Here is a 24,343-nt window from a genome sequence, read left to right on the forward strand (position 1 = left end):
AAACTACAACCCTTACACACAATAATACAAAATCACAAAATCAGTAACAATCAAATAATATAATTAATACAAATTATATTGTATAAGCTGAAGACCCATTTATTTATATGAACCCACAATCCAGTCAAAACCTGAGAAAAATTGAAGATTAGGATAGATTTCTTTAATAGTTTTTGTCTTGTTCGTCTTGTGTTCCCTGTTGTGTCCTGATGCCTGGGGGCTTCGTTCAGTGAAAACCAATAAATAAATAAAATTAAAATAAATATCAGCATACAATTTTTACAAGCATAAAAGTATTGTTGAGTATTGCACACAATTTCATAACTACTTATCCGTCATGCCCAGAATGTTATCCCATAATTTACAAAGTATTCCTGAGAGCATGATGGATTTTCCAGAAACAATATGCCCCCAATGTTCATCCATATCCAATGTTAAACTGTTGAACATATAATCAGGATGACTGCTTTCACATGGACCTTGTAAACATATACATTGAATTTGTAAAGGGGGACCCTCTGCAACCCTCATCAGCTTTTAACACATGCAGACAATGGCACTGGAGACTGGACAAGTAGAGAGACGGATGTCCAGGCTGGTTCAAAAATCATCTTTTAATGCATCTTCACAGGACACCAGGAACAGCAGCAATGAGCTCCCAAAATCAACGAGTTTATATAGCCACATTTCAATGACCTCATGATTTCATGCAAATTCAGGATGCTTTCTCAATTGGCTCTTTTAGCTAACATATGAGCCCTCCCATCCTTCAATTGGCTGGCTTGCTTGTCAATCACTAAGCCCACATAACTCTGCCTGCCAAGAAATTCTAAATATAACTTCCTAGAGTGAACTGCTGCAGATAGGAATATTCAAAAATAGAGATGAGTCCTCCATTTTAACATCTGGTCCAGAAGTCATTTTCTTTCAATATCCATTTTAAAATCTGCCTGACCTTGTCTAGTCTGAATGCTCTGTTCAGCTACAAAATGGCTGACCAATCTGTTTATAAGCAGAACTCAGTTTCCGTTCAGTTTTCAGCCTAGATTGTCTATATTCATAATATATGTGTAATAACTGAGATACCCTCTGCTGCATAGCGCATTCTGACCCTTAAAGATATATGTCACCCCAAAATGTGCTTTTTGTCCTAAAAAGCGCTACAATTCTGATTTTTGCAATACTGGAACTATTGATCAGCCTGACAAGTTATCTGCATTAATTTTGGGGGGATGGGGTTTAACACCTCCACTACACTCCCCCCTACCATGTATTTAGACACCTATTCAATATACGGCCACTACACCCAAAGTCCACCCTGCCCCTTATTCAGTGTACCCATACATCACTGTGCCGATCAATCACCCCCCCTCCCAAGTGCAGTGATCTGTTTCGTCATGGGAGGTATTATAACACATTTCTACAAAGTCAACAATAACATATTGTATTCGCCTAGTCTTAAAACATATGTATCTTCCTTCACCAAAAGGTTAATTGCAACATTATTTCCTTCGTGATTTATATGTGTGTATCCTTAAGGAAAAGCTTTAGGTGCTTCTATTCAGATGCCACCTCTATTATCCAATCACGTTTACAATTACTATATACATCAGGCAATTACGGCCACTACGAGAATCAAGAGAAAATCATTCCTTGAGGGAACCCACCAGCCCAATGTCTCTTAGTCTGTCCAGGAGCACCTTTTAGTGTGCCCATCTTCCTTACTACAACCAATAACGATGACATCTGTTTGTCTCCCATTGTCTTCTTCATGCACATTTCTTAGCGTTTGTCTTCCTTTTTCCATTCATCTTTCATCGACACATCTTCCACACGACTCGTCTTCGTTTAGCATCTTCCATGTCCATAGATCTTTTTCCTGATCTGGTCATCTTGTATTTTTGTCCTTTAGGTTGCTTTGTAGCAAGTCTCCCAGGCCCTTTAAATGCATAGGCCAGGAGTCTTTTTCTAGTGTCTCTTTTATCACAGAACAATTGAATCTTTCACAAAGAACAATTTAAACAAGGGGGGGATTCAGTTACTTCTTCTCAGGGAGACATGGATGGGGGAGTCTTTTCCTGAAAATATTTGCTTTTACAATTACACAGCAGAAATTTCTGTAAATGGGCATCTGGCTGGGTTCCTTGATCTTTCTCTCTCAATGCTCGCACGGTCGAGTGCCGCCACTCTCCTAATGTATATGTCTCTCCCGTCCATCTGCAATATAAAACTGAATGAGTTTCTTTTGAAACAAAAAATATTACTCTATCGTCAGTACTGCCCAACCCTTAAAAAGCTAGTTGTGTGTTTCTTTTTCAGCTATTCCTGCCTCACAAACAATATCCACTGTGTTTTTCTTCATTTCCAATATACCAAAATGACTGTTCCTCTCTTTCTTTTTCCTCATCTTTAAAATACATGCTGGTTGATGTCAAGACCTGGCTTGTGATCTGGGTTTATTCATTAATACATCCACCTGTGACTGATATTGCCCTTATTTTCTTATGGGCTTCTTTTTTCAAAAACTGCATATAATTTCAAAGGACACATTTCCCCCTAAGGTCGACATTCTCAGACCAAGGAGTTTCCTTTATCATAAAAATAATAAACGACAAACAAACAACATGACAAATTCAACACTTTAAAAAAAAAAGACTTATCTTCTTTGTGTGTTGCTCTCCTTCTGTCTTCTTGGTGCATCCATAGCTGAAGAAGACAACACTGGTTTGGTTTCTTGCTTACTGTAGAAAACCAAAATAGAGTCCAAGTCATTTGGGGACTGGCAAGGGGGCCAGGTTTCTCCCTAGCATAGCTCCTTGCTCCCTTCTGTCTATAAAAAGAGGTTTACTAAGATCATTTCTATGGTATTTCCAGCCCATTTAACTATTAGCTCGCTTTTTCTAGATCGTTGGTGCACATAAAATGATTAATTTATCATAGAATTCAGGCCTGTACTCAGCTTTTTCCTGCTTAGCTGAACATTCTTCTCTGTCTTTTGAAGTCTTTCTTCTGGTCGCGGTGGACCGCCGTCATCTTCTCTTTGCTGTGCCTTGATTCTGTTAAGACAACATTGACACAATATTATTTGGAACCCAGCACTGTTCCTATTAAATATAAAAAACTGTGACATGTAAGAAATACATTGTTTGCCTATTCTAACAATTTCTTTCACTTCTACCAAATCCGCCCTTTTGGCATTTTGCGATTCATCAGTATTTAAAAAAGGTCACTCCACCTTTTATCTGAAGTCTTCTACGCCCTTGTTAGGCACAGTTTGTATGCAGTACCTTCTGGGAACACTACATACAACTCTGACCATAGGTATAGGAAACCAAACCGTTGGTATAAGCTTGTACTACACAGTTTTGGTAGTGTGTTGAGCAGCCAGGCTTATCTCAAGAGGGGTCAATGTGAGCTTTAGTAGAGTTACACAGAGATTTACAGTTACAAGTATTCAAATAAACTCTTACACTCACGGTTTCTTGAATAAACAATTATTAATGTGTTTATCAGTCAGTTAGAATAAGCCTTCCTCAGAAGAGAGCAATATAACAGTAACACTCAAATACACCTCATGAAATACACACTCTTAATATCTCTAAATCAGTAGAAACCCTTTTGGGATGGCCCACAGACACTACCTACACCCTCAGGTGACTTCAATTGCTAGGGTGCTGGGGACATTAATATATCACTGTTGCATTTAGGATCACATAGTAATAAGTCAAAGGAAAAGATTATTTAGAACAAACAAGAGACCACAAATATTCTTAAGCAGGCAAATACTTTCAGATCCCCCAATAAGAGTCTTTTAGTGGAAGAGGCTAAGCCAAAGTCAATAGGCCAAAGTTTGTGTAAGCTGAAGCACTTCTTTGTAGGTAAGTAGAAAGTCTTTGCACAATGTTTTGGGAGTCTTTGAGGAAAAGAAGAATCAAATGTAGGGCCACAGCTGATTAGACATGTGAGTAGTAGAAGATGCAAGAAACTCAACAGTAAGAGGTAAGTTCTCTCAGACTTTTTACAGGACCTTTAAAATGAAGAAAAGATGCAGCAGATGACTCCTGTTCCTGTGCAGCTTTGCAGATCTCACTGTTCCTGGGCATCAGTCGTGGGGAAAAGAGGGAGAACGTTGGGGGACTCCTGCACTGCACTGGGATGGTCAAAACTCGCAACCGGCAAACTCCACTTTCAGTGACTGTTCAGTGTTTCAGCTCCTTGTGTCTACCGCAAATAGTTCCTGGCTGTTGAGATGGACTTTTCTTGCTTCTGGGGTCCCGCACTTTGTTGAGGGGGCTCAGACTCGGTCAGTCCTGCTTCCTGGGAGTCTGGAAGATCTTCCTGGAGCTCTAGGCCAGCTTAAAAGCAACGCACACAATCTGGTGTTCCTCTCCCTGGCTATATGGTTTCCAGCAGCAACTCTTTGTGGAAATTCAACCAGCTCCGAGATGGATGTCAAGGTGGCTTACTTTGGAGTTAATTGGTCCCACCAACTCAAGGGGAGAAGTCATCCTTGCAGGGGCTTCTGAGTCGATGTGAACTTGGCATTTGTGCACTGCAGCAGGGCTTCACCAGGCAGGCCAACGGTCCAGGAGTTGCAGCAGGCGTCCTCTTCAAGTTCTTCTTCAGTTCCTTCGTCCAGTGGTCAACTCTGCCTTCCAAGCCAAAAGACTTGCCTTTTATTCAGTTCTCTCCCATTCATTCCAGCCTGGCTCTCAATCACCCAGCAGGGTGGTTGTCCTTGCCAGACAGTCAGCCAGCCAATCATCACAGAGTGCATTTGGGTCTCCTTTGGGAGTTTTGCAATACTGGAACTATTGATCAGCCTGACAAGTTATCTGCATTCAGTATGAAGGCAACTGGTTAAATACCAAAAGCATTATAAATCGTCTTAGGAAGGCATCACTAATAGTAGATAAATATGATGCAGGAGTATATTAACAAGGTTGATAGACACATTCCAAAGCAAAGCCTATTTTCCTTAATTGGGTCTTAAGTTTGGAAAATTGCAAAGACAACTCAACTTGCCAGTTGATTTGTTCTTGAAAACATATACATGATTCGATAAAAGTATGCAATATTTTGCATTTATCAGAGCCCTGCGAAATTAGCTTTAAAAAATAACCCAACAAAGAATTATCACTAATGGTGATCATCTTTAAATACAGAATGCTTCGCTTTACTTTTTGCATGGTTACTAACAAGGTCAAACCCAGCTCTAGTCTGATTGCCCGTATGGGAAAACCCCGATGCAATCCTAATGCTAATTGCCAGATCTTACCATCAAGTATATGTTGACATGATACCTCCTTGTTATGGTATGGTATGTTATGTTATGTTACTTGGCATTTATATGGCGCTCTATATATCATTGGTATGACCTCAAATCGCTGGTAGGTTGAACGTCCTCGGGAACCGTAGTTCTGGTCAGTAGAGAGAGATAGTGACGTAGGGTGCGTGGGTGCACCAGATATGTGTGCAGTGATGCGATTGCCAGATGGTAGCTGCATCCTAGCGTTAGGTGTGGTGCAGAAGATATCAGTTGGATTTGTGCAGTCTGATGGGTGGACACCCAGACTGGGCTCTGGCTGCGTTAGGCCTGAAGGACGCATATGTGAGCAACTAGGCTGGAATGTGCTCGGCTAGCTGCGTTTTATACGGCGATGAGGTATTCATGGGGTCGTGTTCGTATGTGAGCAGCTAGGCTGAATTAATCATGGGAATAGCTGTGTTCTATTTGAATGATAGTGTATAGTAGAGAGTAAGCATAGTGATGTGATATGATAGTTATCTTTAAAGCGCCAGAGACCAGGCACATGAACAGGATGGCAAGGAACAGAGTGGCACACAGACACAGACGGGGGGCTGGGCTTTCAGAGACAGCAGGGTGGGATAGGGATATATAGCAACAGCCTGGGGAACAGGAAAGCAGGGTACACAGTGTCAGAAAGAAATCAGAAGATCGTATAGTATCCCCAGCACTCTACTTGTCTGATATATCTTGAGCAATCCTTCAACTGAAGATCCATATGTGGTACGAGTAAACCTCGTTATTAACAAACAAATGTTCAATGATCTTGCAGCTACAGAGTCCTACAGTCGAGACTTAAAATGTTCACAGTGCTAAGCATTACTCCAAAGTTGGTGATTTGATTATTGACTCTCTCCATAATGTTTCCCTCGTTAGACCACTTATAGTTTAAGTTATTGTGTTTTTACTGCACACACAAATCTTTGATTTATTATGATTTATTTTTAAATCATTAGCTTTTGCATAAGAGGTTAATTCATATAGAGTACGCTGCATTCCGATCAGTGTTTGATCAGTGATCACCAACTCATCTGTCTAACTTAACAATATAACGCAGTGCCCATCAACCTGGGTGGGAATGAATTAGAATTTTCCAAATAAGCCAGCACATCTGAAGTGCATAGATTGTACAACAAGGGAGCTAGAAAACACCCCTGTTTTAATCCAGAGTTAGTGTTTATAGATTCCCTTATTGTCAAATCTTATTCTAACCGAAGTGCCCTTGTAAAGCTGATAAATCAGGTGAAATAATGGTAATTGAAGACCCCGACTCTGCAATTTCTTCCCTAACAATTGACGGTTCACGCTATCAAATGCTGCAGTGAAGTCAATAAACGCCAAATACAGGGAGGATGGTGGACAAAGTACAACTTATTAGATATTGCACCATCCCTTTTGGTGGGTATCCATTAGATTATGTGTCTCTGCCCATTTCCTGAGATTTTTAATAGCATACTGGCAAAGATCTTGCTTGAAACATCCTGCATAGCCAAATGTCTATCATTTGATGGATCAGTACATAGGCCCTTCTTAAAGACAGGAACCAACAAAGACTTTTTCCAGGAGTCGGGTTTGCATACGTCTCTAGAAACTGATTTAAACAGAAAAATAAGCAAACAAGACCACATTGCAGGATTCTTTTTCAAGGTAACATTAGTGAGGCCAACAGGGGCCCGGGCCCTAGAGGATTTTAGTTAGGCAATAAAACTGCAAATAACGCCCTCAGTGTACGTATAATTGTATGATGAACATAGAGAGGCTGAGCTAATTGATACAAAATGTGATTTAGCATTACAATAAAGAGGCTGAGCTTGCTTATTCCATGTGATTTCGTAAATAGGATTAATTTAACATTTTCAAGATGAGTTTTGAATTTTGGTAGAAAATGCCATGAATGCCTCTTATCATTGGTGCATAAAGACTGATAGATGTGCTGCCATTGTGTCTTGTGTGCAGATCGATTGTAATAACACATCCAATTCCTATGCTATGTTCTAAGATTTTTGACGGGCATCTGACGCTTATGTTCAGGCACAACCCTTACTTTTCCATTAGAGTGCGCTCATTCATTGCCTCTAACACCCTAATGATAAGCTGCTTTCGAGAATTCATCAATGATTTCCTAAGTATAATTTACCATGCAATTGCATGAATTGCCCTATATTATAATGTAAATAAGAGTTCAGTCTCTGAAAGTTCACTTCTCGACAGATAATTTTGTTGCCCTGCCCATTAATTTCATATACAACTTTCAAACAATCTTTTGTTGCCTTGTCCTTCAGTTCTCCTAATTCACAGACACAATTGGGCATGGTCACTTAGGACGTAAGGGAATATGGTAAAATTGCAGATTCAATCCATTGATTCCTCTCCTACAAACATGTAGTCAATTGCACTTTGGTTACTATTGTTTTTCCACATACTCAGATATCCAATCAGATCTTGGGGTTGATATTCTTTGAGTACTAATTGCAACCCCAATCCTTGCATGAAACTCATCAATTTTTTTCCCAGTGTGGATTGATAAGAATGCTTGCCGAGGGGACTTCTTGTACTAATAATAATGTAGAACAATTCTGTTTTGCTAACGCATTAATGCAGTATGAATTAAAATCCCAACATATTAGAATACTGTGTTTGTCTTTTTCACAATGGCCCGCAGCCACTACATTAAATATGCTAGCCATAGTCGCTTCAATATTGTGGCCACCAGGTCGATCATATAGATTAATGACTGGCAATTTGCTATTAGTGCCCTCACTCTCCATATTTACAACCATGCATATTATATATTATGGGTTTCTTTCTCCCCATTTATGTTTAGAACAATGTAAGTGGGATCTCACATCAATTCATAGTCCGCCCCTGGGTCTGCCTTGTTGTCTTTTAATGCGGTTTGCACTGTAACCTGATTGCCATCTAAAACAACCTCAGTCATTCACCACGTATCCTGGAACACCAGAATTTCTTAGGCTCTTACTTTGTCTAATTCGTCCTTTTTATGCAAAAATGAAAAGGCCCTCTGGTGTTCCAAGAGACTAGATCAAATCCCGAACTGGGATTAGGTTCCACACTGTTTCCCCTGATTTACACCGAAGGGAACCACTCCCATGACTGGTTGGGTTTATGTGCGTTAGGTTGCGCCTTCTCCCTGTTGTCAATATGCACAAAGCGCCCATTTCCATTACACACCACTTTTACATTGGTGGAGCCAAGTGCGTGCTCAAGTGCTTTTTGACCCCTATCAGTTTTGACAATTTCCAATGCATATCCCATTTTGAGCAAAGGAGCGCATGATTAATGACTAGACCCACAATGCAAGAAGAATAACAATGAATCCGGGACCAGTTGCCAGTTACAGATATCTTCTGAAAGTTCAACAAAGTCAATAACCCTTGTAGTATGACCCTTAAAGATGGATTCATATGTAACAGGTTTACAATATAAGTACAATTCAGAGGGAGACTGTCACTAGTGGAAACTATATCTGTCAGTAAATAGTGGTAGAGACCATATTAACATTGCCCACTGTCGTTACATTATTCTCAATCAATGAATCAATTCACAATCACAATCATTCACAGCCTCAATCAACTGGCCATCTGCATTGTTAACATTGCCACTGATATCGTTGGAGGTGGACCCAGTAATTTCATCTTCAGCAAGCTGAATTCTGTCACACTTATTAGGCAATCTGCAAGACAAGGATGCTTCTAACCAACAATTGCTATTGCATTTACTGTCTGTCCTAAGTGCATTTATAGGCCAAGAAATGGCAGGTCTGTCAACTTGAAAGCTTCAGGGAACTTATATAAGGAAATTTAAAGGCAATACTCACAATCATCATAAGTACTATGTGGGATGGCAGATGGGCCCTTTGATCCTGCCAATCAGACAGGAATCTGAAAAGGCTGCAACAACAAAGGGCGATGAAGGCACCCAGAAAAGGAGCAAAGTATAAATAGTGCATAACATGATAGAAGGGAAGAACATAGGCAATCATAGAGCAGCAGGCATCATAACAATACACACAATAACAATCAGGGATTATAGAAAGCAGGATCAGGAAAAACCAAGATCTTCACACCTCCCAAATTAGTTAAGGAAAGGAAAGGGGAACTAGAACTGTAAACAGAAATACTCTCCAAGCAAGACGACCTCAGGAAACAGCATTAATTGAAAATCAATGCTCACTAAAAAGAACTAGGGTACACAACAAAACTGTGCCTGTTGAATGACAAAAGTAGCAAACAAGATATACCTCAAAATAGAAGAGTCTCAGGAAACATGATCATTGCTAATCAATATAAGTCCATGATGCAATAAGCAATAAAAGGTATAGGAAACTTTACATTTAGGAATACCAGGAACCAGGACCCAGACGGTCAGCCACAAAAGGTGCACTGCATTAATGACCAACAAGGTACAGAAGCCAACAGAAGCTTGTAAAGCTGATCAGTAGGCATCAATGGTCACTCCACCCATCATTGGCCTGCAAGGCATTCTGGGAAAAGTTATCCTAAGAATAAAAAGGTACACTGGCTGTCAGAATCTCGGAATGCTTCTGGTTTGAAAGATAATTCTTAAATGTAACCCTAAAACTTCCAGACAACTAGTGGCAAAAGACACAAGTTCTAGAATCATAGTGAATTACTGGAATGGTATAAAAGCATGACAAGAGAGGTGGCAAAAAAACAATGGAAAAAACTTGGGATAGAATACTGCGGCCATGGGTACCCCCTATAATTTGCCACTGGAACCAGGCCACTTGCTTCCATGAATTAAGTTCATTTTGATCTGAGGTGGCGCTTAAGGACATTGAGGAATGTGAACAAAAACGAATGGACTGCATTGTTGGTAATAAGGCTGCCTAAAAAATAAATTATAGACATGTCTTGAATCATCACAATGCCCTCAAGCTGATTGCAAACGAAAAAGATGTATTGAGGGATTTCACCCAAGAGTGTGTAGACCAAAGATTCGGCTTAGACTGGGCCCTTGAAAGGCATAGGCACTGATTACAGGGTTCTAGAAAGCTCAGGAGATAGATTTAGACTCTCTGGAATAGTGGGAGCTGAGTGTAGGCAGCCTTTAGTCTTGGACTCTGAGGGCAAGATGACTGAAGATCAAGAAGCAGATGGTGGGCTTGAAGCTTTTGCAGCAGAAGTCAGTTTTGGAGGTGCCCCTGGAGCAGAAAGCAGTCATGCTAGAGGTCCCTCTAGAAATGAAGGGTAGGCTGAAGGTAGCTCTATAGATAAGGCACACATGATAGAGGTAGATCTGGATACGAAGGCAGGCTTGAAGCAGTTCTCCAGATGATGTTTTGCATGTAGGAGGCTGATACCAGCTTTAAAGCAGTCTCTGGCAGAGGATGTGGCACTGAAGATATGTATCCAGGCGGTACAGGTAATGAAAGGATGAATTCCAGATAAAGGGACAACAAATCCTGATTCAAAAAAAGAGATACTTACTGGATACATTGTTTACAACCAGAAGGTCCACAAGGAATAAACAAACAGATGAATTGGAAACTATTTCTATGATGACTGGTCAAAATGTATAGTGATGAATCCCAAGATGTCGTCACTTCTCCCCTAGTGGGAGCCCCTTCCCATGAGGCCAGGGAGGTTAAGGCACTACCCGATAGTCTCCCTGGGGGTGAACTCAGCAGATGGATCACATGGGGAGGGAAGCCCCCTATGGGATTAATGACAACCTAAGGAGAACATGGTATTCCCCCAGCCCACCATAGCCTTCCCCACCTTCTCCACCAACTAACTCATTACTGTTCCTATGTGTTTTTCTTATACTTTCAGTATAGGGAGCACTGGGATGAGGAAGCATCAGGATAACCCAAATAGAGTTCCCCTTCCTAATACCACAATAAGGGTGAACTCTGTTAGTTCTTGGGGGACTGATTCATTTAGTGAACCAAAGTGAGCAGAACCAAAGTGAGCAGTGTAGTCAATATGGACTTGATCGGTGTATAAAAACTGAGGAAGGACTCAGACTAGTGCAGAGAAGGAAGCGCTGGAGAGAATGCAGACCGGGACATCACAAAGGGAGCTCACCACCACAAGGAGGGTCTGATGTCGAGGGACTGCTCCACCAAGGGGGAAGAAGTTGCACCTGGTGCCCCGTTGGGATGGCGAACGTGCAGAGCAGGAAGCACGATCGCCAGAAGGAAATTTCCCTTGCAGAGCCACCGCAAACAGAAGGGGACCATTGACCTGCGAGGAAACACAGAGGCTGGCCAGAAACATCACTGAAGCCCTGAGAGTATAGCAGACCATAGAGACAGGTATGGAAGTGAAAGGGTAGATTAAAGGGGCCAAGGCAATGGTTCGGGAGCTGGGAACCAGGAGGGAAACAAGAGTCATGGGTCTGAGACCTCAACCATAGGAATATAGAAAGTTGTGAAAGCATCCAAGCCAATCATCACAGTCTCAGCGCCTGGCAGGAGAGTATACCAGGTGGACTGAATGAAAAGAGAAGAAAGTGGGAGCCTGGGACCCAAACACATAAAGGCTTTGGAGACTTTGTTTTGCTGTTCGCCTTTGACAAAGAACATTTCATTTTGCCGTATGAGTAAAGGTGGAGGTACCACCCGGAATAAAGAAGTTATTCTTCTGAACGAAGAAGACCCCCACTTTAGTTAGTTTTTGTTCAAGTGTAAGGGAAGGAAATAGGTTTTGGATAAACAACGGTGGGCTATTTGTTTTTGACGGACATTCTGACAACATCCTTAGTACTGGTTAAACCAGGGAAACCCCTCTGAATAATAGGGCCAAATAGGGTTTTATTTTTTATTTTTCAATAAAAGTCTTTGAGCAAAAATATGCCACCTTTGTCTATGTCTCCAACTTCTGCACCCTTACAGTATTCATCATCAATTTTGAGTGACATTTGTTTCCATTGATGTTTAATTTCAAATGTATTTTTTTATTGATTGGCTTACAACACTTGATAAGGAGTACTGAATACACAAAATGTGTTGTGCACACAAGACAAGTCACACCAAAGGGAATAAATGTAAATATATCAAAACAAATTACTTGAGAAAAAAATTAAACTTTAAACCACATATATTGTTTCCATATTGTTGGAGTGCACATACCATGGCTAAACATTACAGTTGCTGTCCCAGACATTAATTAGTTTACACCGACCCTGGTCTGTAAAAAATGCATGAATGTTCCGTCCAATAAAAGAACATTAAATTACAGTGTGACATCAATTCCATAAGCAGATGTGACTAGTAATTATTAGTAATATTTAGTACTGATCACTACTTCTAAATGATCTATTTTGTACACAACAAGCTTCTGCTTCTACAAAGGCATAGCATCCACCACCAGCAAACAAGAGACCTGTTTAACATGAACTGAAAAACATGCTTCTAACATATTGTCCACTTTAAATGTCCATGAACACTTCTTGAAATATAGAGGGAAGCAAACGTTCTTGAAGAAATTAGTGATGTACTGAAAAAAGAAGTGACTATAACATTACATGCGGTAACACTAACTGACGGTTTAAAACATTTCAACATATACTGGGAGGACTATGCATTTTGTAGAACCCATGCTTTGTCAGAACAATAAATAATCTATATACATAACACAGTCATGTTTGTTTGTGGGTTAGTGGGTTTGTATGTGGCATTCTTGGGGACGTTTCTCCTCACAGTTCAATACAAATACGAAAGGGTTGCATTGCGCATCGCGCTCTCACTCACCTTCAGCGCTACTCATCTCAGCAGCACGTCGCCATCCCCGGATGCCGGCCATCGGCTAAGGAAGGAAAGGAACGAAGTTAGAGAACTGTTCAAAAGACTCATTATACTTACCTGTCGGACTCTTGCCAGTGAAGTAACTAGGCAGCAATGAGCATGCATCAATCAACGCGCCCTCTGCTGAAATCAGGACGGAGAGCACACTTTCCAAGAAAACAAGGCCCAGTTTCTAGTCGAGTAGACTCCAGGGAAGGGTTCGAGGTCGTAAGAGGTCAGAACAGGCTGAGTGATGTCCCCGTGGATACCAGGTGAGCGTTACAGAACACAAAGCCTCACATCAAAATCCACCTGGGCGTCATGGAAACGTCAGAAACCGACCAGTTAGCCCACATGTTGGGGCAGCTACGTTCCGAAGTGCATGCAGCCAGGCAGGAGACCAACACCATGAGGAGAGAGCTGATAGTAGCCAAAGAACGCACTGATGATTTAAGCCGGCAACTTCTCCAGTCACAAGCAGGGCATGCACCATTGCCGGGAAGCGTGCCCTCGATGACAGCACCATCAGCCAATCTCGTTCAGATAACCCTTCCTGGGACAGTTCCCTTGGCCCCGCCCGAACGATTTACGGGGGATCCCAAGAGGTTTGCAACGTTCATGAACCAGTGCCGCGTGAACTTCCTTTGTAGACCAGGGGCCTTTCCGAATGACCAATCATGGGTTGCTTTTGTGCTATCCTACCTGAGTGGTAGCGCCGCGGACCGGTCTGTACCCTTTGTGGCCCAAGACGATCCTTTGCTGCATGACTTCAGGGGGTTTCAGCAGGAGATGGAAAAGCTGTTCGCCCGTCATACTCATGGGCAGGCATTAGACAACGAACTTCTGTCCCTACGCCAAGGGAATCAAGACCTATTAACATACATAGCCACGTTCAATAGACTCGTAGTTGAAGCAGAATGGCCAATAGAGAAGAGAACCACGTTATTTCATTGGGGCTTGCGGGTGGAGGTCAAGGATGTTCTCGCACAAGTAGTGAAGCCCCCGAAAGACTGCTCAGAATTCATTGACCTTGTTGTTCAACTGGATCATAGGTTGCAGGACCAAAGAGCAGATCGAACCAGACCGGACCCTCGCCCTATGTATGTGCGTTCAAAGGACAATATTGCCCCCACAACGGAAGGTTCAGGAGAACCAATGCAAATCGGGGGGGGTCAGATCCCCCTTGACTAAAGCGGAAAGGGATAAAAGGAGACAGCAGCAGTTATGTCTGTACTGTGGAAGGTCAGGTCATTTCCTTAAAGAGTGCCCTGTGAAGCCACTGAGGAGGACGGTAGGGGCCACGGACAAGGAAGATACCATAAAGGAATCAGAAAACTCCCCAGCCCGGCAAGTGTAGGGGTCCACTTGTCGAGCGAAGAAAGTGAACCACAGACCTTCCATTTTGCACTATCTGTGGTCTTGATCAATCACCAACAACCATCTCGGATGCACGCAGTAAGAGTGTACATTGACAGTGGAGCCGTTGGGAATTACATCGACCAGGAACTTGCAGCAAAGATGGGGCTTCCGTTACGCCCTAAATCAACCATCGACACTGTTACCACTGTCGACGGCACGGAAATAGCTTCTGGTCCAGTATCCCAATGCACTGCAGCTTTAACCCTTCTGTGCCAGGATGAACACCAAGAATCTATCGTTTTCGACCTCATTAAGGCACCACAGTTCCGGTTGATTTTGGGAATGCCATGGTTGGTAGCTCACAATCCTCGAATCGATTGGCGAGCAAAAGAATTGGCCTTTCCCGAGACTTGCGCCCACACATGTTATCACCAAGAGAAACAACCAATAGATACCAGAACCTCCACGCTTGCGACTGTGGCAATCGGCACCATACCAAGTGAATACCAGGACTTTCAAGATGTCTTTCAGAAAGAACAGGCTAATACCCTGCCAGCGCATAGACCATACGATTGCCAAATCGACCTGATACCAGGCGCACAAATCCATTGTGGGCGAATGTACGCACTCATGGAACCAGAAAACCAGCACCTGAAGGCCTATCTTGACCAATACCTGGCCAACGGGTTCATCCGTCCCTCGAAGTCTCCAGCAGCCAGTCCTCTATTCTTCGTACCGAAAAATGAGGGGGACTTGAGAACGTGCATCGACTATCGCGCACTGAACCAGATTACTGTACAAAACCGCTACCCCCTGCCACTGATCCCTGAATTGCTTGATCAAGTCAAAGATGTGCAAATCTACACAAAACTAGACCTGAGGGGGGCATATCACCTTGTTCGCGTAAAACAGGGGGCGAATGGAAAACCGCTTTTCGCACCAAATACGGCTTGGACGAATGTCAAGTAATGCCCTTTGGTCAATGCAATGCACCTGCAGCATTTCAATACTTCATGAACGATGTCCTACGGGAATTGATTGATGTCTGTGCTCTACTGTACATCGACGATATTCTAGTATATTCTGCATCAAAGCAGGACCACGATAAACACGTCCGATCCATATTGGAGAAACTCGTCAACACCAGCTCTACGCCAAGCTCGAAAAGTGATAATTCCACGTCTCTGAGGTGAAATTCCTGGGCTTTATTCTCAGCCCGATTGGAATCCGAATGGATGTACACAAGGTAGATGCTATCCTGAACTGGCCATCCCCAAATTCATTCAAGGGGGTTCAAAGTATGCTGGGTTTTGCAACCTTCTACCGCCGGTTCATCCCAGGATTTTCACAAATCGTGCATCCCATCACGTCATTGCTAAGGAAAAGCAACAAAAAGTTCCAGCGGACAACAGAAGCCGAGGGAGCTTTCCAGGAACACTCAAAGCAAGATTCACATCTGCCCCAATCTTATGCCACCCTCGCCATGATCTCCCTTACCTGGTGGAAATGGACACCTCAAGCATGGCTATGGGAGCCGTCCTCTCACATAAGGACCCCGAAACGGGCCAGTTACACCCTGTTGCCTTCTGGTCGCGTAAATTCACACTCCCTGAACTCAATTACGCTATCACAGAAAAATAACTCCTGGCCATTAAATCAGCCTTTAAAGCATGGCGGCACTACCTCTTGGGCGCCAGACACACAATCACCGTAATAACTGACCACCGGAACCTTCAGTACCTAATAACGGCAAAGGCCCAATCCTCACGACAACTACGTTGGGCTCTTTTTTTTGCTGAATATGACTATGTGATTACATTTCGACCAGGGGTGAAAAACGGGAAGGCCGATGCCCTTTCCCGTATGGGGGTGGAAGAGCAAGGGTATCAGACCCCTGACCCAATAGCAATCATCCCGAGTGACAAGCTCCTAGGAATCACAGCAACCATAACTCAGAAAGAATTACATGAAGAAATCCAAAACCTGATGAATCCGGAGCAATTAGAAGCGTGGAGTGCACAAGGAGAACATTACATGATAAAAGATCAGTTGTCCTACTTCAGGAATTGTTTATTCTTACCAAACCAACAACTACGAGAACAAGTCATGTCCGGTTATCATAATTCCTTGATCGAGGGCCACCCCGGAATCGCTAAAACCCTAGCCAAGGTAAAACGAAATTATTGGTGGCCCACGTGGCGTAAAGACATTATCCAATTCATCCTATCTTGTGGAGTGTGTGCTCAAAACAAGTCATCCAAGCAGAAACCGGCTGGGCTATTACAACCATTGGAAATCCCACCAGCACCCTGACACACTTTGTCCCTCGATTTTATTACTGACTTACCACCCAGTCAAGGGTTTAACACTATTCTTGTGGTCGTGGACCTATTTTCAAAAATGGCACATTTCATTCCTCTTAAGGGGCTCCCAAATGCTTCCACTCTGGCAAAGGTATTTCTTGAAGGCATCGTAGAGCTCCATGGGTTTCCTTCAGTTTTAGTCTCAGACCGAGGTACTCAATTTGTATCTAACTTCTGGAGAAAATTCTGCTCTATGGCCCAGATCGACATCCGGCTATCCACCAGTCACCATCCCCAAACGGATGGTCAAACTGAGAGGACAAATCAGACGCTCGAGCAGTATCTGCGTTGCATGTTACACCAAGCTGAAGGAAGCTGGTTCGACCTATTATGGATAGCTGAATATGCTTATAATAATTCCCTACACACCAGCACTGGGCAGACACCCTTTTATACCATGTATGGCAGGCACCCACGTACTTCTGAGTTGGCCGTTCCTACAACCCTGGAAATGCCAGCAGTCAAAACCTTGCACACAACCATTTCTCAAACCTTTAAAAGGGCAGCTGAACACCTACTTCAAGCTAAGAATCGCCAAAAGAAGTTTGCTGATCAACACCGAGCAAAGGCCCCCAACTACCAAGTGGGAGACCAAGTCTGGCAGGCGTCTAAACACGTGTCCATTATAGGAACCCGAACTTTCCGTCCAAGATACCTGGGTCCATTCACCATCACCTCCGTGATAAATCCTGTGGCGGTCAGCCTAGCTTTGCCGTTAAACATGCAGATTCATCCTGTGTTCCACGTGTCTCTCCTTAAACCTGTTCAACCTGGGACCCGGGTAGCAATGCCACCGCAGCCAGTAGTAGTCGCAGGGGAGCCAGAATTCGAAGTCAAGGACATCCTGGATTCAAAGTATGTCAGATCCAAATTATACTACTTAGTAGACTGGAAGGAGTATGGTCCACAAGACAGGACATGGGAGCCTTGTGAGTACATCCATGCACCTCGCTTGCTTAGACGATTTCATCAAAACCATCCAAACAAACCAGGACCAGACACAAGAGCCACCTTGAGAGGGGCCTTGGGGGGAGTGCTGTCATGATTCCTGCACCTCATGTCCCCAGCCCTCCAAGTTGTCAGGCAGATGCCAGGCCACGATCACCTATATGGCCCTCAAGGGCATCTCCATCCCTCCAAAGACCCACTTGGAGTCAGACTTGGTGCTTGTGGCACCAGACTCACTCACTCCCATAGGATAACATTGGGGATGGGACTTGTAGTGCATTGATGGGGACAATATGGATGCCCCCACATATTTTGGTTCCCAGAACTGCATGTGCAGTCTAGTCTTTTGGGTGTGGTTCAGCCCAGAGAAACCGGGGAACCCAGAGACTATTTACGCCACGGCCAGGCTGAGAAACATGCTTTGTGTTTTCTGCACCTGCAGCGTGACACTCACCGTGTTCGGATCGGTCTCCAGTAGGCCTGCGTCTTTCTTCTGCGCTCAGTTCCTGCAAGAACAAGAACACTGTTAGGAACACCCTTACCTTGCAGCGCTTCTGCCCATCATTCATCGCTTCTTCTGTTCTGCGGGCATCTTCGGCGGTGTCATTCCCATCCCGGCACGCCGCTACCTAAGGAAAAGGGAAAAGAACAGAAAAAAGGCATTAGTAAGCTTTCAGCAAATCTTTGCTTATTTTTAAAGACTGTACGAGCTTCAAACGCTTACCTGAATCCCAGCCGCTCTGGGTGAACTCTGTCTCCGGAACTTCTCATCCATCTGCAAGAGGGAAAAGACACTCCAGGTTAGCGTGGAAACATCTAGAGGCGCTGCATACCGTGCTTACTCACCGCATTTCTTCTTCATAACCGGCATCCACGCTGAAAACGTTGCGGCACCTAAAAGACACAGAAAAAGAACTCAGTTCAATACAAATACGAAAGCGCAGCGCGCTCTCACTCACCTTCAGCGCTACTCATCTCAGCAGCACGTCGCCATCCCCGGATGCCGGCCATCATATAAGGAAGAAAAGGAACGAAGTTAGAGAACTGTTCAAAAGACTCATTATACTTACCTGTCAGACTCTTGCCAGTGAAGTAACTAGGCAGCAACGAGCCTGCATCAATCAACGCGCCCCTGCGCTGAAAGCAGGACGGAGAGCACACTTTCCAAGAAAACAAGGCCCAGTCTCCAGTCGAGTAGACTGCAGGGAAGGGTTCGAGGTCGTAAGAGGTCAGAACAGGCTGAGTGACGTCCCCGTGGATACCAGGTGAGCGTTACACAAGACTTACTAATCATAGAATTCGGTGCTGCTAAAAAAAAAGCTATGAAACTGCGGAAGAAACTGAAACACGACATGCTGTTCAGAGAATTAGTGCTGGTGAACAACAAAGGAATTAAACTGCTGAAGAAACTCAAGCAAGACTTACTGATCTGAGAATTCCTGCTGCTAAAAAACGAAGCAATAAAACTGCTGAAGAAACTGAAGTGAAACTTACAAATCAGAGATTTGAAGATTTAAGAATTGAAATTCCAGGCAAACCTGGGTAGTTAAGCTAGTATGAGATAAAATAGTAAATGCTACTGAATGAATGTTTTTTTTTTCACTTAATACTACTCACCATCCAGAAATTACAAATAAAAGGCATACGACCTCATCCGGAGTTGGGAGGAGTGGCAAAAATGGAGCAGTAATGCTATTAACGCTGCGTAACTGCTCTGCCCAATCCCGGGTTTGGCCAGAAAGTTGGAGGTTTACCTCCACCTTTTTGCTGGAGGTAAAACTCTCCACTTTTCACCCATTTGCGGTGCTATTATCATGGCACTAACACCGCCAACGGTAATAGTGCTGTTACTGTCCCATAGAGTCCAGTGGACTCTAAAAAAATGGGGAGTAACAGCCTTACCACAACTCAGGATCCAGCTCTAATAGCTGTAACACTATTTGTGTTGGAGTTGTCCCAGGGGATTTACCGCCGGGATACCGACAAGGTTGTGATGAAGCCCATAGTATCAGCGGAGAATCCCACAGACTGCAATCACCCATTGGATGAGTTAAGTGCCACCATGCACACACAACGGGCTGAGGTATCGCACACCAAGTTATGGAAATCCAAGTGGAATACATCGGATTACCAGTTTGAATGTGTGTGTAAACATTTTTGAATGGCACAACTGAACATAAGCATATGAGATATTTCCAACAATTTGGCAAACTCAATTGGATTATAGAGCCCACTCTATGGCCTCATTTACAATCTCATCAGACCCATTGTCATTGGATGGTGAACCTCGACCCAGCCCAAGTTTATTTTAGAGATAGTGAAAAGTTCACCAAATAGAAAAGACAAAAACAGTACAGATAACATGGTCTCAAACACAGAAATGCTAGTTATGAATATTTCAACATGGCAATTAACAAAAGCTGAAGAATCTGCTTTAAACACAGAGATTTCATGTGTAACTACAGATAAGAGTGCAGAATGTCCCACTCAAATAGAACTACGTAAGTTCTATCATACTTTAGAAGTAAAAATTACCTTTTTAAAAGATCCATCATTAAAACCACATTTTAGCCAAGCATGGGTGTTGAGAGTTATCTTTCGTGGATACGTACCTCAAATTGGATCACAATCACTTTGATGTAACAGGTTTGACAGGATTAGTCATAACTGTGATCAAGGACTTCAACTACATATCTGTTTAGATGATACCATATTTGACCAAACAAAACCACGAAACTCCAGTAATTTACCATTTGTCTAAAATACCCAAGAATCCTTAGCACCACTCGAGGAGATCTATAGTGTCAAAATGCAAAGGAGTGCTTGAACCTGTGCCAAGTGTGATGAATCCTATGTAGTCATCACTAATTCCCTGACAAGGATCTCCTCCCACATGACCAAGGGATGGCAGCCAAAACCTGACCCAGACCCAGGGGGTTGTATTATGACTAAGGATCACGTGGGAGGAGAAGGCTGTCGTGGTAAGGTGGTGACCCCATCAGGAGAGACCCAGCATTCTTCCCTTTATAGAGCAGAGGACTTCATCATTGCTAACATTTTGATGGTTTGTTGTCACTATACAAGTCCTTCCTAATGCAAAACTCCAAAACTCCTTCTTGAAAATCACTGTAGACAAGGTAATAATTGTACCTCATACACACATAACACTTCTTTTATATCTCCTGTTTCTAATGGTTCTTTGAATAAAAGTCCTGAACTATGTCACATTAGAAGTCACAGAAATTCCAAAAACTCCTACTCCCAGAAAGTCTCAAGTACTGAGACAAGGAAGAGGAAGAATGAGTTAATGCGGATTAAGAGAAACACCAACATCCAGACTAGTTGTTTTGAGTATGTCCTGGTGAGTGGGACATTTAAATATGGTGTCTGCTTTCAAAAGCAGAGAGCCAGGGAAGTAGGAAGCAGACCCAGAGATGAGAGAAGCAGAGCTGAAGCAAGACACAGTGCACAGAAGGACTGCACTGGACGAAGGAGGGACTTCTCCACCGACGCTTGCAGGGGTTACATACCAGTGTGGCACAAGCCTGGCAGGGATGCTGCCAGCACCAGGAAAGATCTGTCGGAAGACCGACAGCAATAACAAAGCTACCGGGAACATGGTTGTGCAGAAGGACTGCAGTCATGCAGACGAGTGAGCGCAGAGCTGCCCGGAGAACTGAAAGGAGCCCTGCTGTACAGGGGAGACTGTGCCAGAGCAGTAGCTTCACTGCAGTGGCGAGCCACGGGTCAGGAATGCTTCAGTATACCAGTGAAACAACCTAGAGCCATTGGTGACCCCGGAGTGTACTGACAGGTGTGGAAACAATTAAGAAACTTTTCTGAATACCGACGGTGAAGTAAAAAGACAGAATTTGAACAATTCCCCATACATGAAATATCAAGGTGGGGAAAGTTGGAGCAAGCATTACCCCAAGCAAACAAATAGTAATGCAGATATAAATAGGCAGAACTTGAACAAATCCCCATACATGAGATGTCAGTGTGGGGAAAGTTGGAACAAGTAGTACCTCAAACCAATGAAGTAGAAACACAGTGAAATGGTACAACTGTGTGGAATTAAAGGACAGTGAAGAAGTCCTGGTGAAAGGAATGCGCCAGACAGTGAACCTTGGATAACAACATACCTGGCAGGAGAGTATTTCAGGGGATCTGTAAGAACAGAAAGGGATTTGTGACAGGGGACCAGGAGGTCCAGTAAAATTGCGTAAAGAGTGGAAAGATTCCTGGCACAAGAGTATACCACGAGGTCCAATAAAAATGCACAAAGAGTGGAAAGATTCCTGGCAGAAGAGTATACCAGGAGGTGCAGTAAATTTGCATAAAAATTAGAAATATTACTGGCAGAGGAGTATACAAGGAGATCCATTAAAGTTGTATAAAGAAACTTATTTGTATTTGCAAAGTATCTGGTAAAGTAGTACACAGAGACACTTTTGCCATCTTAAAGTAACTATTGTTTCAAAGAGATACTTTTGCTATCCTTAAGCAACTATTTTGTGGAAGTGGTACCCTTAACATTCTTAAGGAACTGTTATTTGTAATAGACAATGTTGCTATCCTTAAGAAGCTGTTGTTTGGAAAAGACACTCTTGCTATCCTTAAAGAACTGTTGTTTGAAAGAGACTCTTTTGACATCCTTAAAAAGTTATCGTGTGAAAGAGACACTTTTTGCTATCATACTTAAATAATCCAGGGGAAGTGAAATCACCCTCTGTATCCATTGACTTTTCCTTGGAAAAGACTGTTTCTGTTGGATTTGTCTATTTACTTTAGTTGTGCCAAATTTAAGCCAGATACAATTCCTGGCACTTTTAGCATTCATTTTTAGTGTGAGGGTCAGAGTAGCATGTTTTGGGCACAAGGACAGTTTGTATGTTTGACGATGAGACGCAGACTGATCTTCCGTTTTAGGTTCCCAGGTAAGGCAATTCTCTTTAATATAGTGACAGAGTGGTTTTCATCCGACCCTTTTTGTTTAACAAGATTTCTGATGTTGAGGACATTACAACTTTGGGTCCGCCTCTCATTTCTGACCCATCACACAAGCTATATGGACACATTTCTAGATTGACTGATAGCCAGAGGTGAAAACGTCAAGAAACATACCACAAATTCTATTAACAAAATGGAATCCTTAAATAGTTGGACCTGTAGCTCTATCTTATTGATCATCAACAGAATTAGTTTTACACTCCAACATCTTATAAGATGAGGGCATTACAGCAGCAAGAGAGGCTTTGGTAAAACACATCACATAAAGTCATCCTGAATTTGTGATCACAATGTTAGGTTTGTCACTTAAGGATACTTACATCAGGTTTGAATGGACCTCTAATAAACAAAATAAAGTAACTTCTACAAGTGCTAAATATGCACCAGTGTTTGCTAACATATTAATGGAACTTGAGACAAGCAAATGCATAATTGTGAGAAATAGCTCACAGGAGGACTCATTTGGTACATGTATGATATTTTCGTGACATTGGAATCAAGTATAGAATCAACCTCTAGAAGCAAAAAGAATCATCAGGAGTCAGGAAGTTTGTCACGATGTGCATGAGATGCAACCATCATTACGGTTACATGCAATTATAACTAATGAAAAAATAACAAGTACAAAATAACAAATTCATTTTTCTTTGTTTTTGGTGGGGGTTCCCACCAAGGCCCCCCCTTTATTTAATATTACTTCCCCACCCCCAAAACCAGCATTCCCTGTCACAACCCCATTTTCAGTTTTTTTCAAAATTAGTTATTTTGGTATTAGTTGTTTTTTCATTTGTTTGTTTGTATTCAATATAATGACTGCATACCATCATTCCAAGAAAGTGGTCATAATAATGTTAAACTTAGAGAAGTAATCCAAAAAATGATATCTATCACACAAACACAAGCATTAACATCGAAAGCATAAAAGAGCAATATCTCAGGAAACAAATTGCATACTGACTTATGGACCAAGCACATGGAGATTTACAACATATATACTGGCACTTAAAGCAGATCCAGAATGCAATGCTCTAGGTATGAAAATGTTATGCTTTGCCTATAAATGAATGAATAAACTGTCCAATTTACTTACGAGCTCTGATGCAATTAACATGAGATGTGGAAAGCTATTTAGTGACCAAAAAAAGAGCGTATCCATGCCTATGCTGAACATGTTGTAATAGTATAATCCAAGGTAACAGCATTACCCACCCATTGGCATGCAAAAGCAGACAATTGAGAGAATGTTCAATGTGTAAAACAAACTAACATGTTACATATGCTTTTCAGCAACGTGCGCCAGACTAAAAGAAATTTGAAGTAGCGGATAATCGAGTACCAGAATGATACTAGAAACCGCAAAGTCAAGTCCATTGTCACCCATCATTTCTCAATTAACCAAACAGACATTCAACTACAAGTATTGGTATTATACGTAATTAAACTGCATGCCATACAGTGAAAACCTAAACCCCAATTGCACACAAGAGACAGCAATTGGATACATTATTTAGGGTCCAATTGTCACCAAGAAATGAATGAAAAAAAAAATCAGCAAATATATCTATGATGACTGAACAAAAT

Source organism: Ambystoma mexicanum, chromosome 6p, assembly GCF_040938575.1.
Source record: "Ambystoma mexicanum isolate Mex_15411 chromosome 6p, UKY_AmexF1_1, whole genome shotgun sequence".
Lineage (NCBI taxonomy): Eukaryota > Metazoa > Chordata > Amphibia > Caudata > Ambystomatidae > Ambystoma > Ambystoma mexicanum.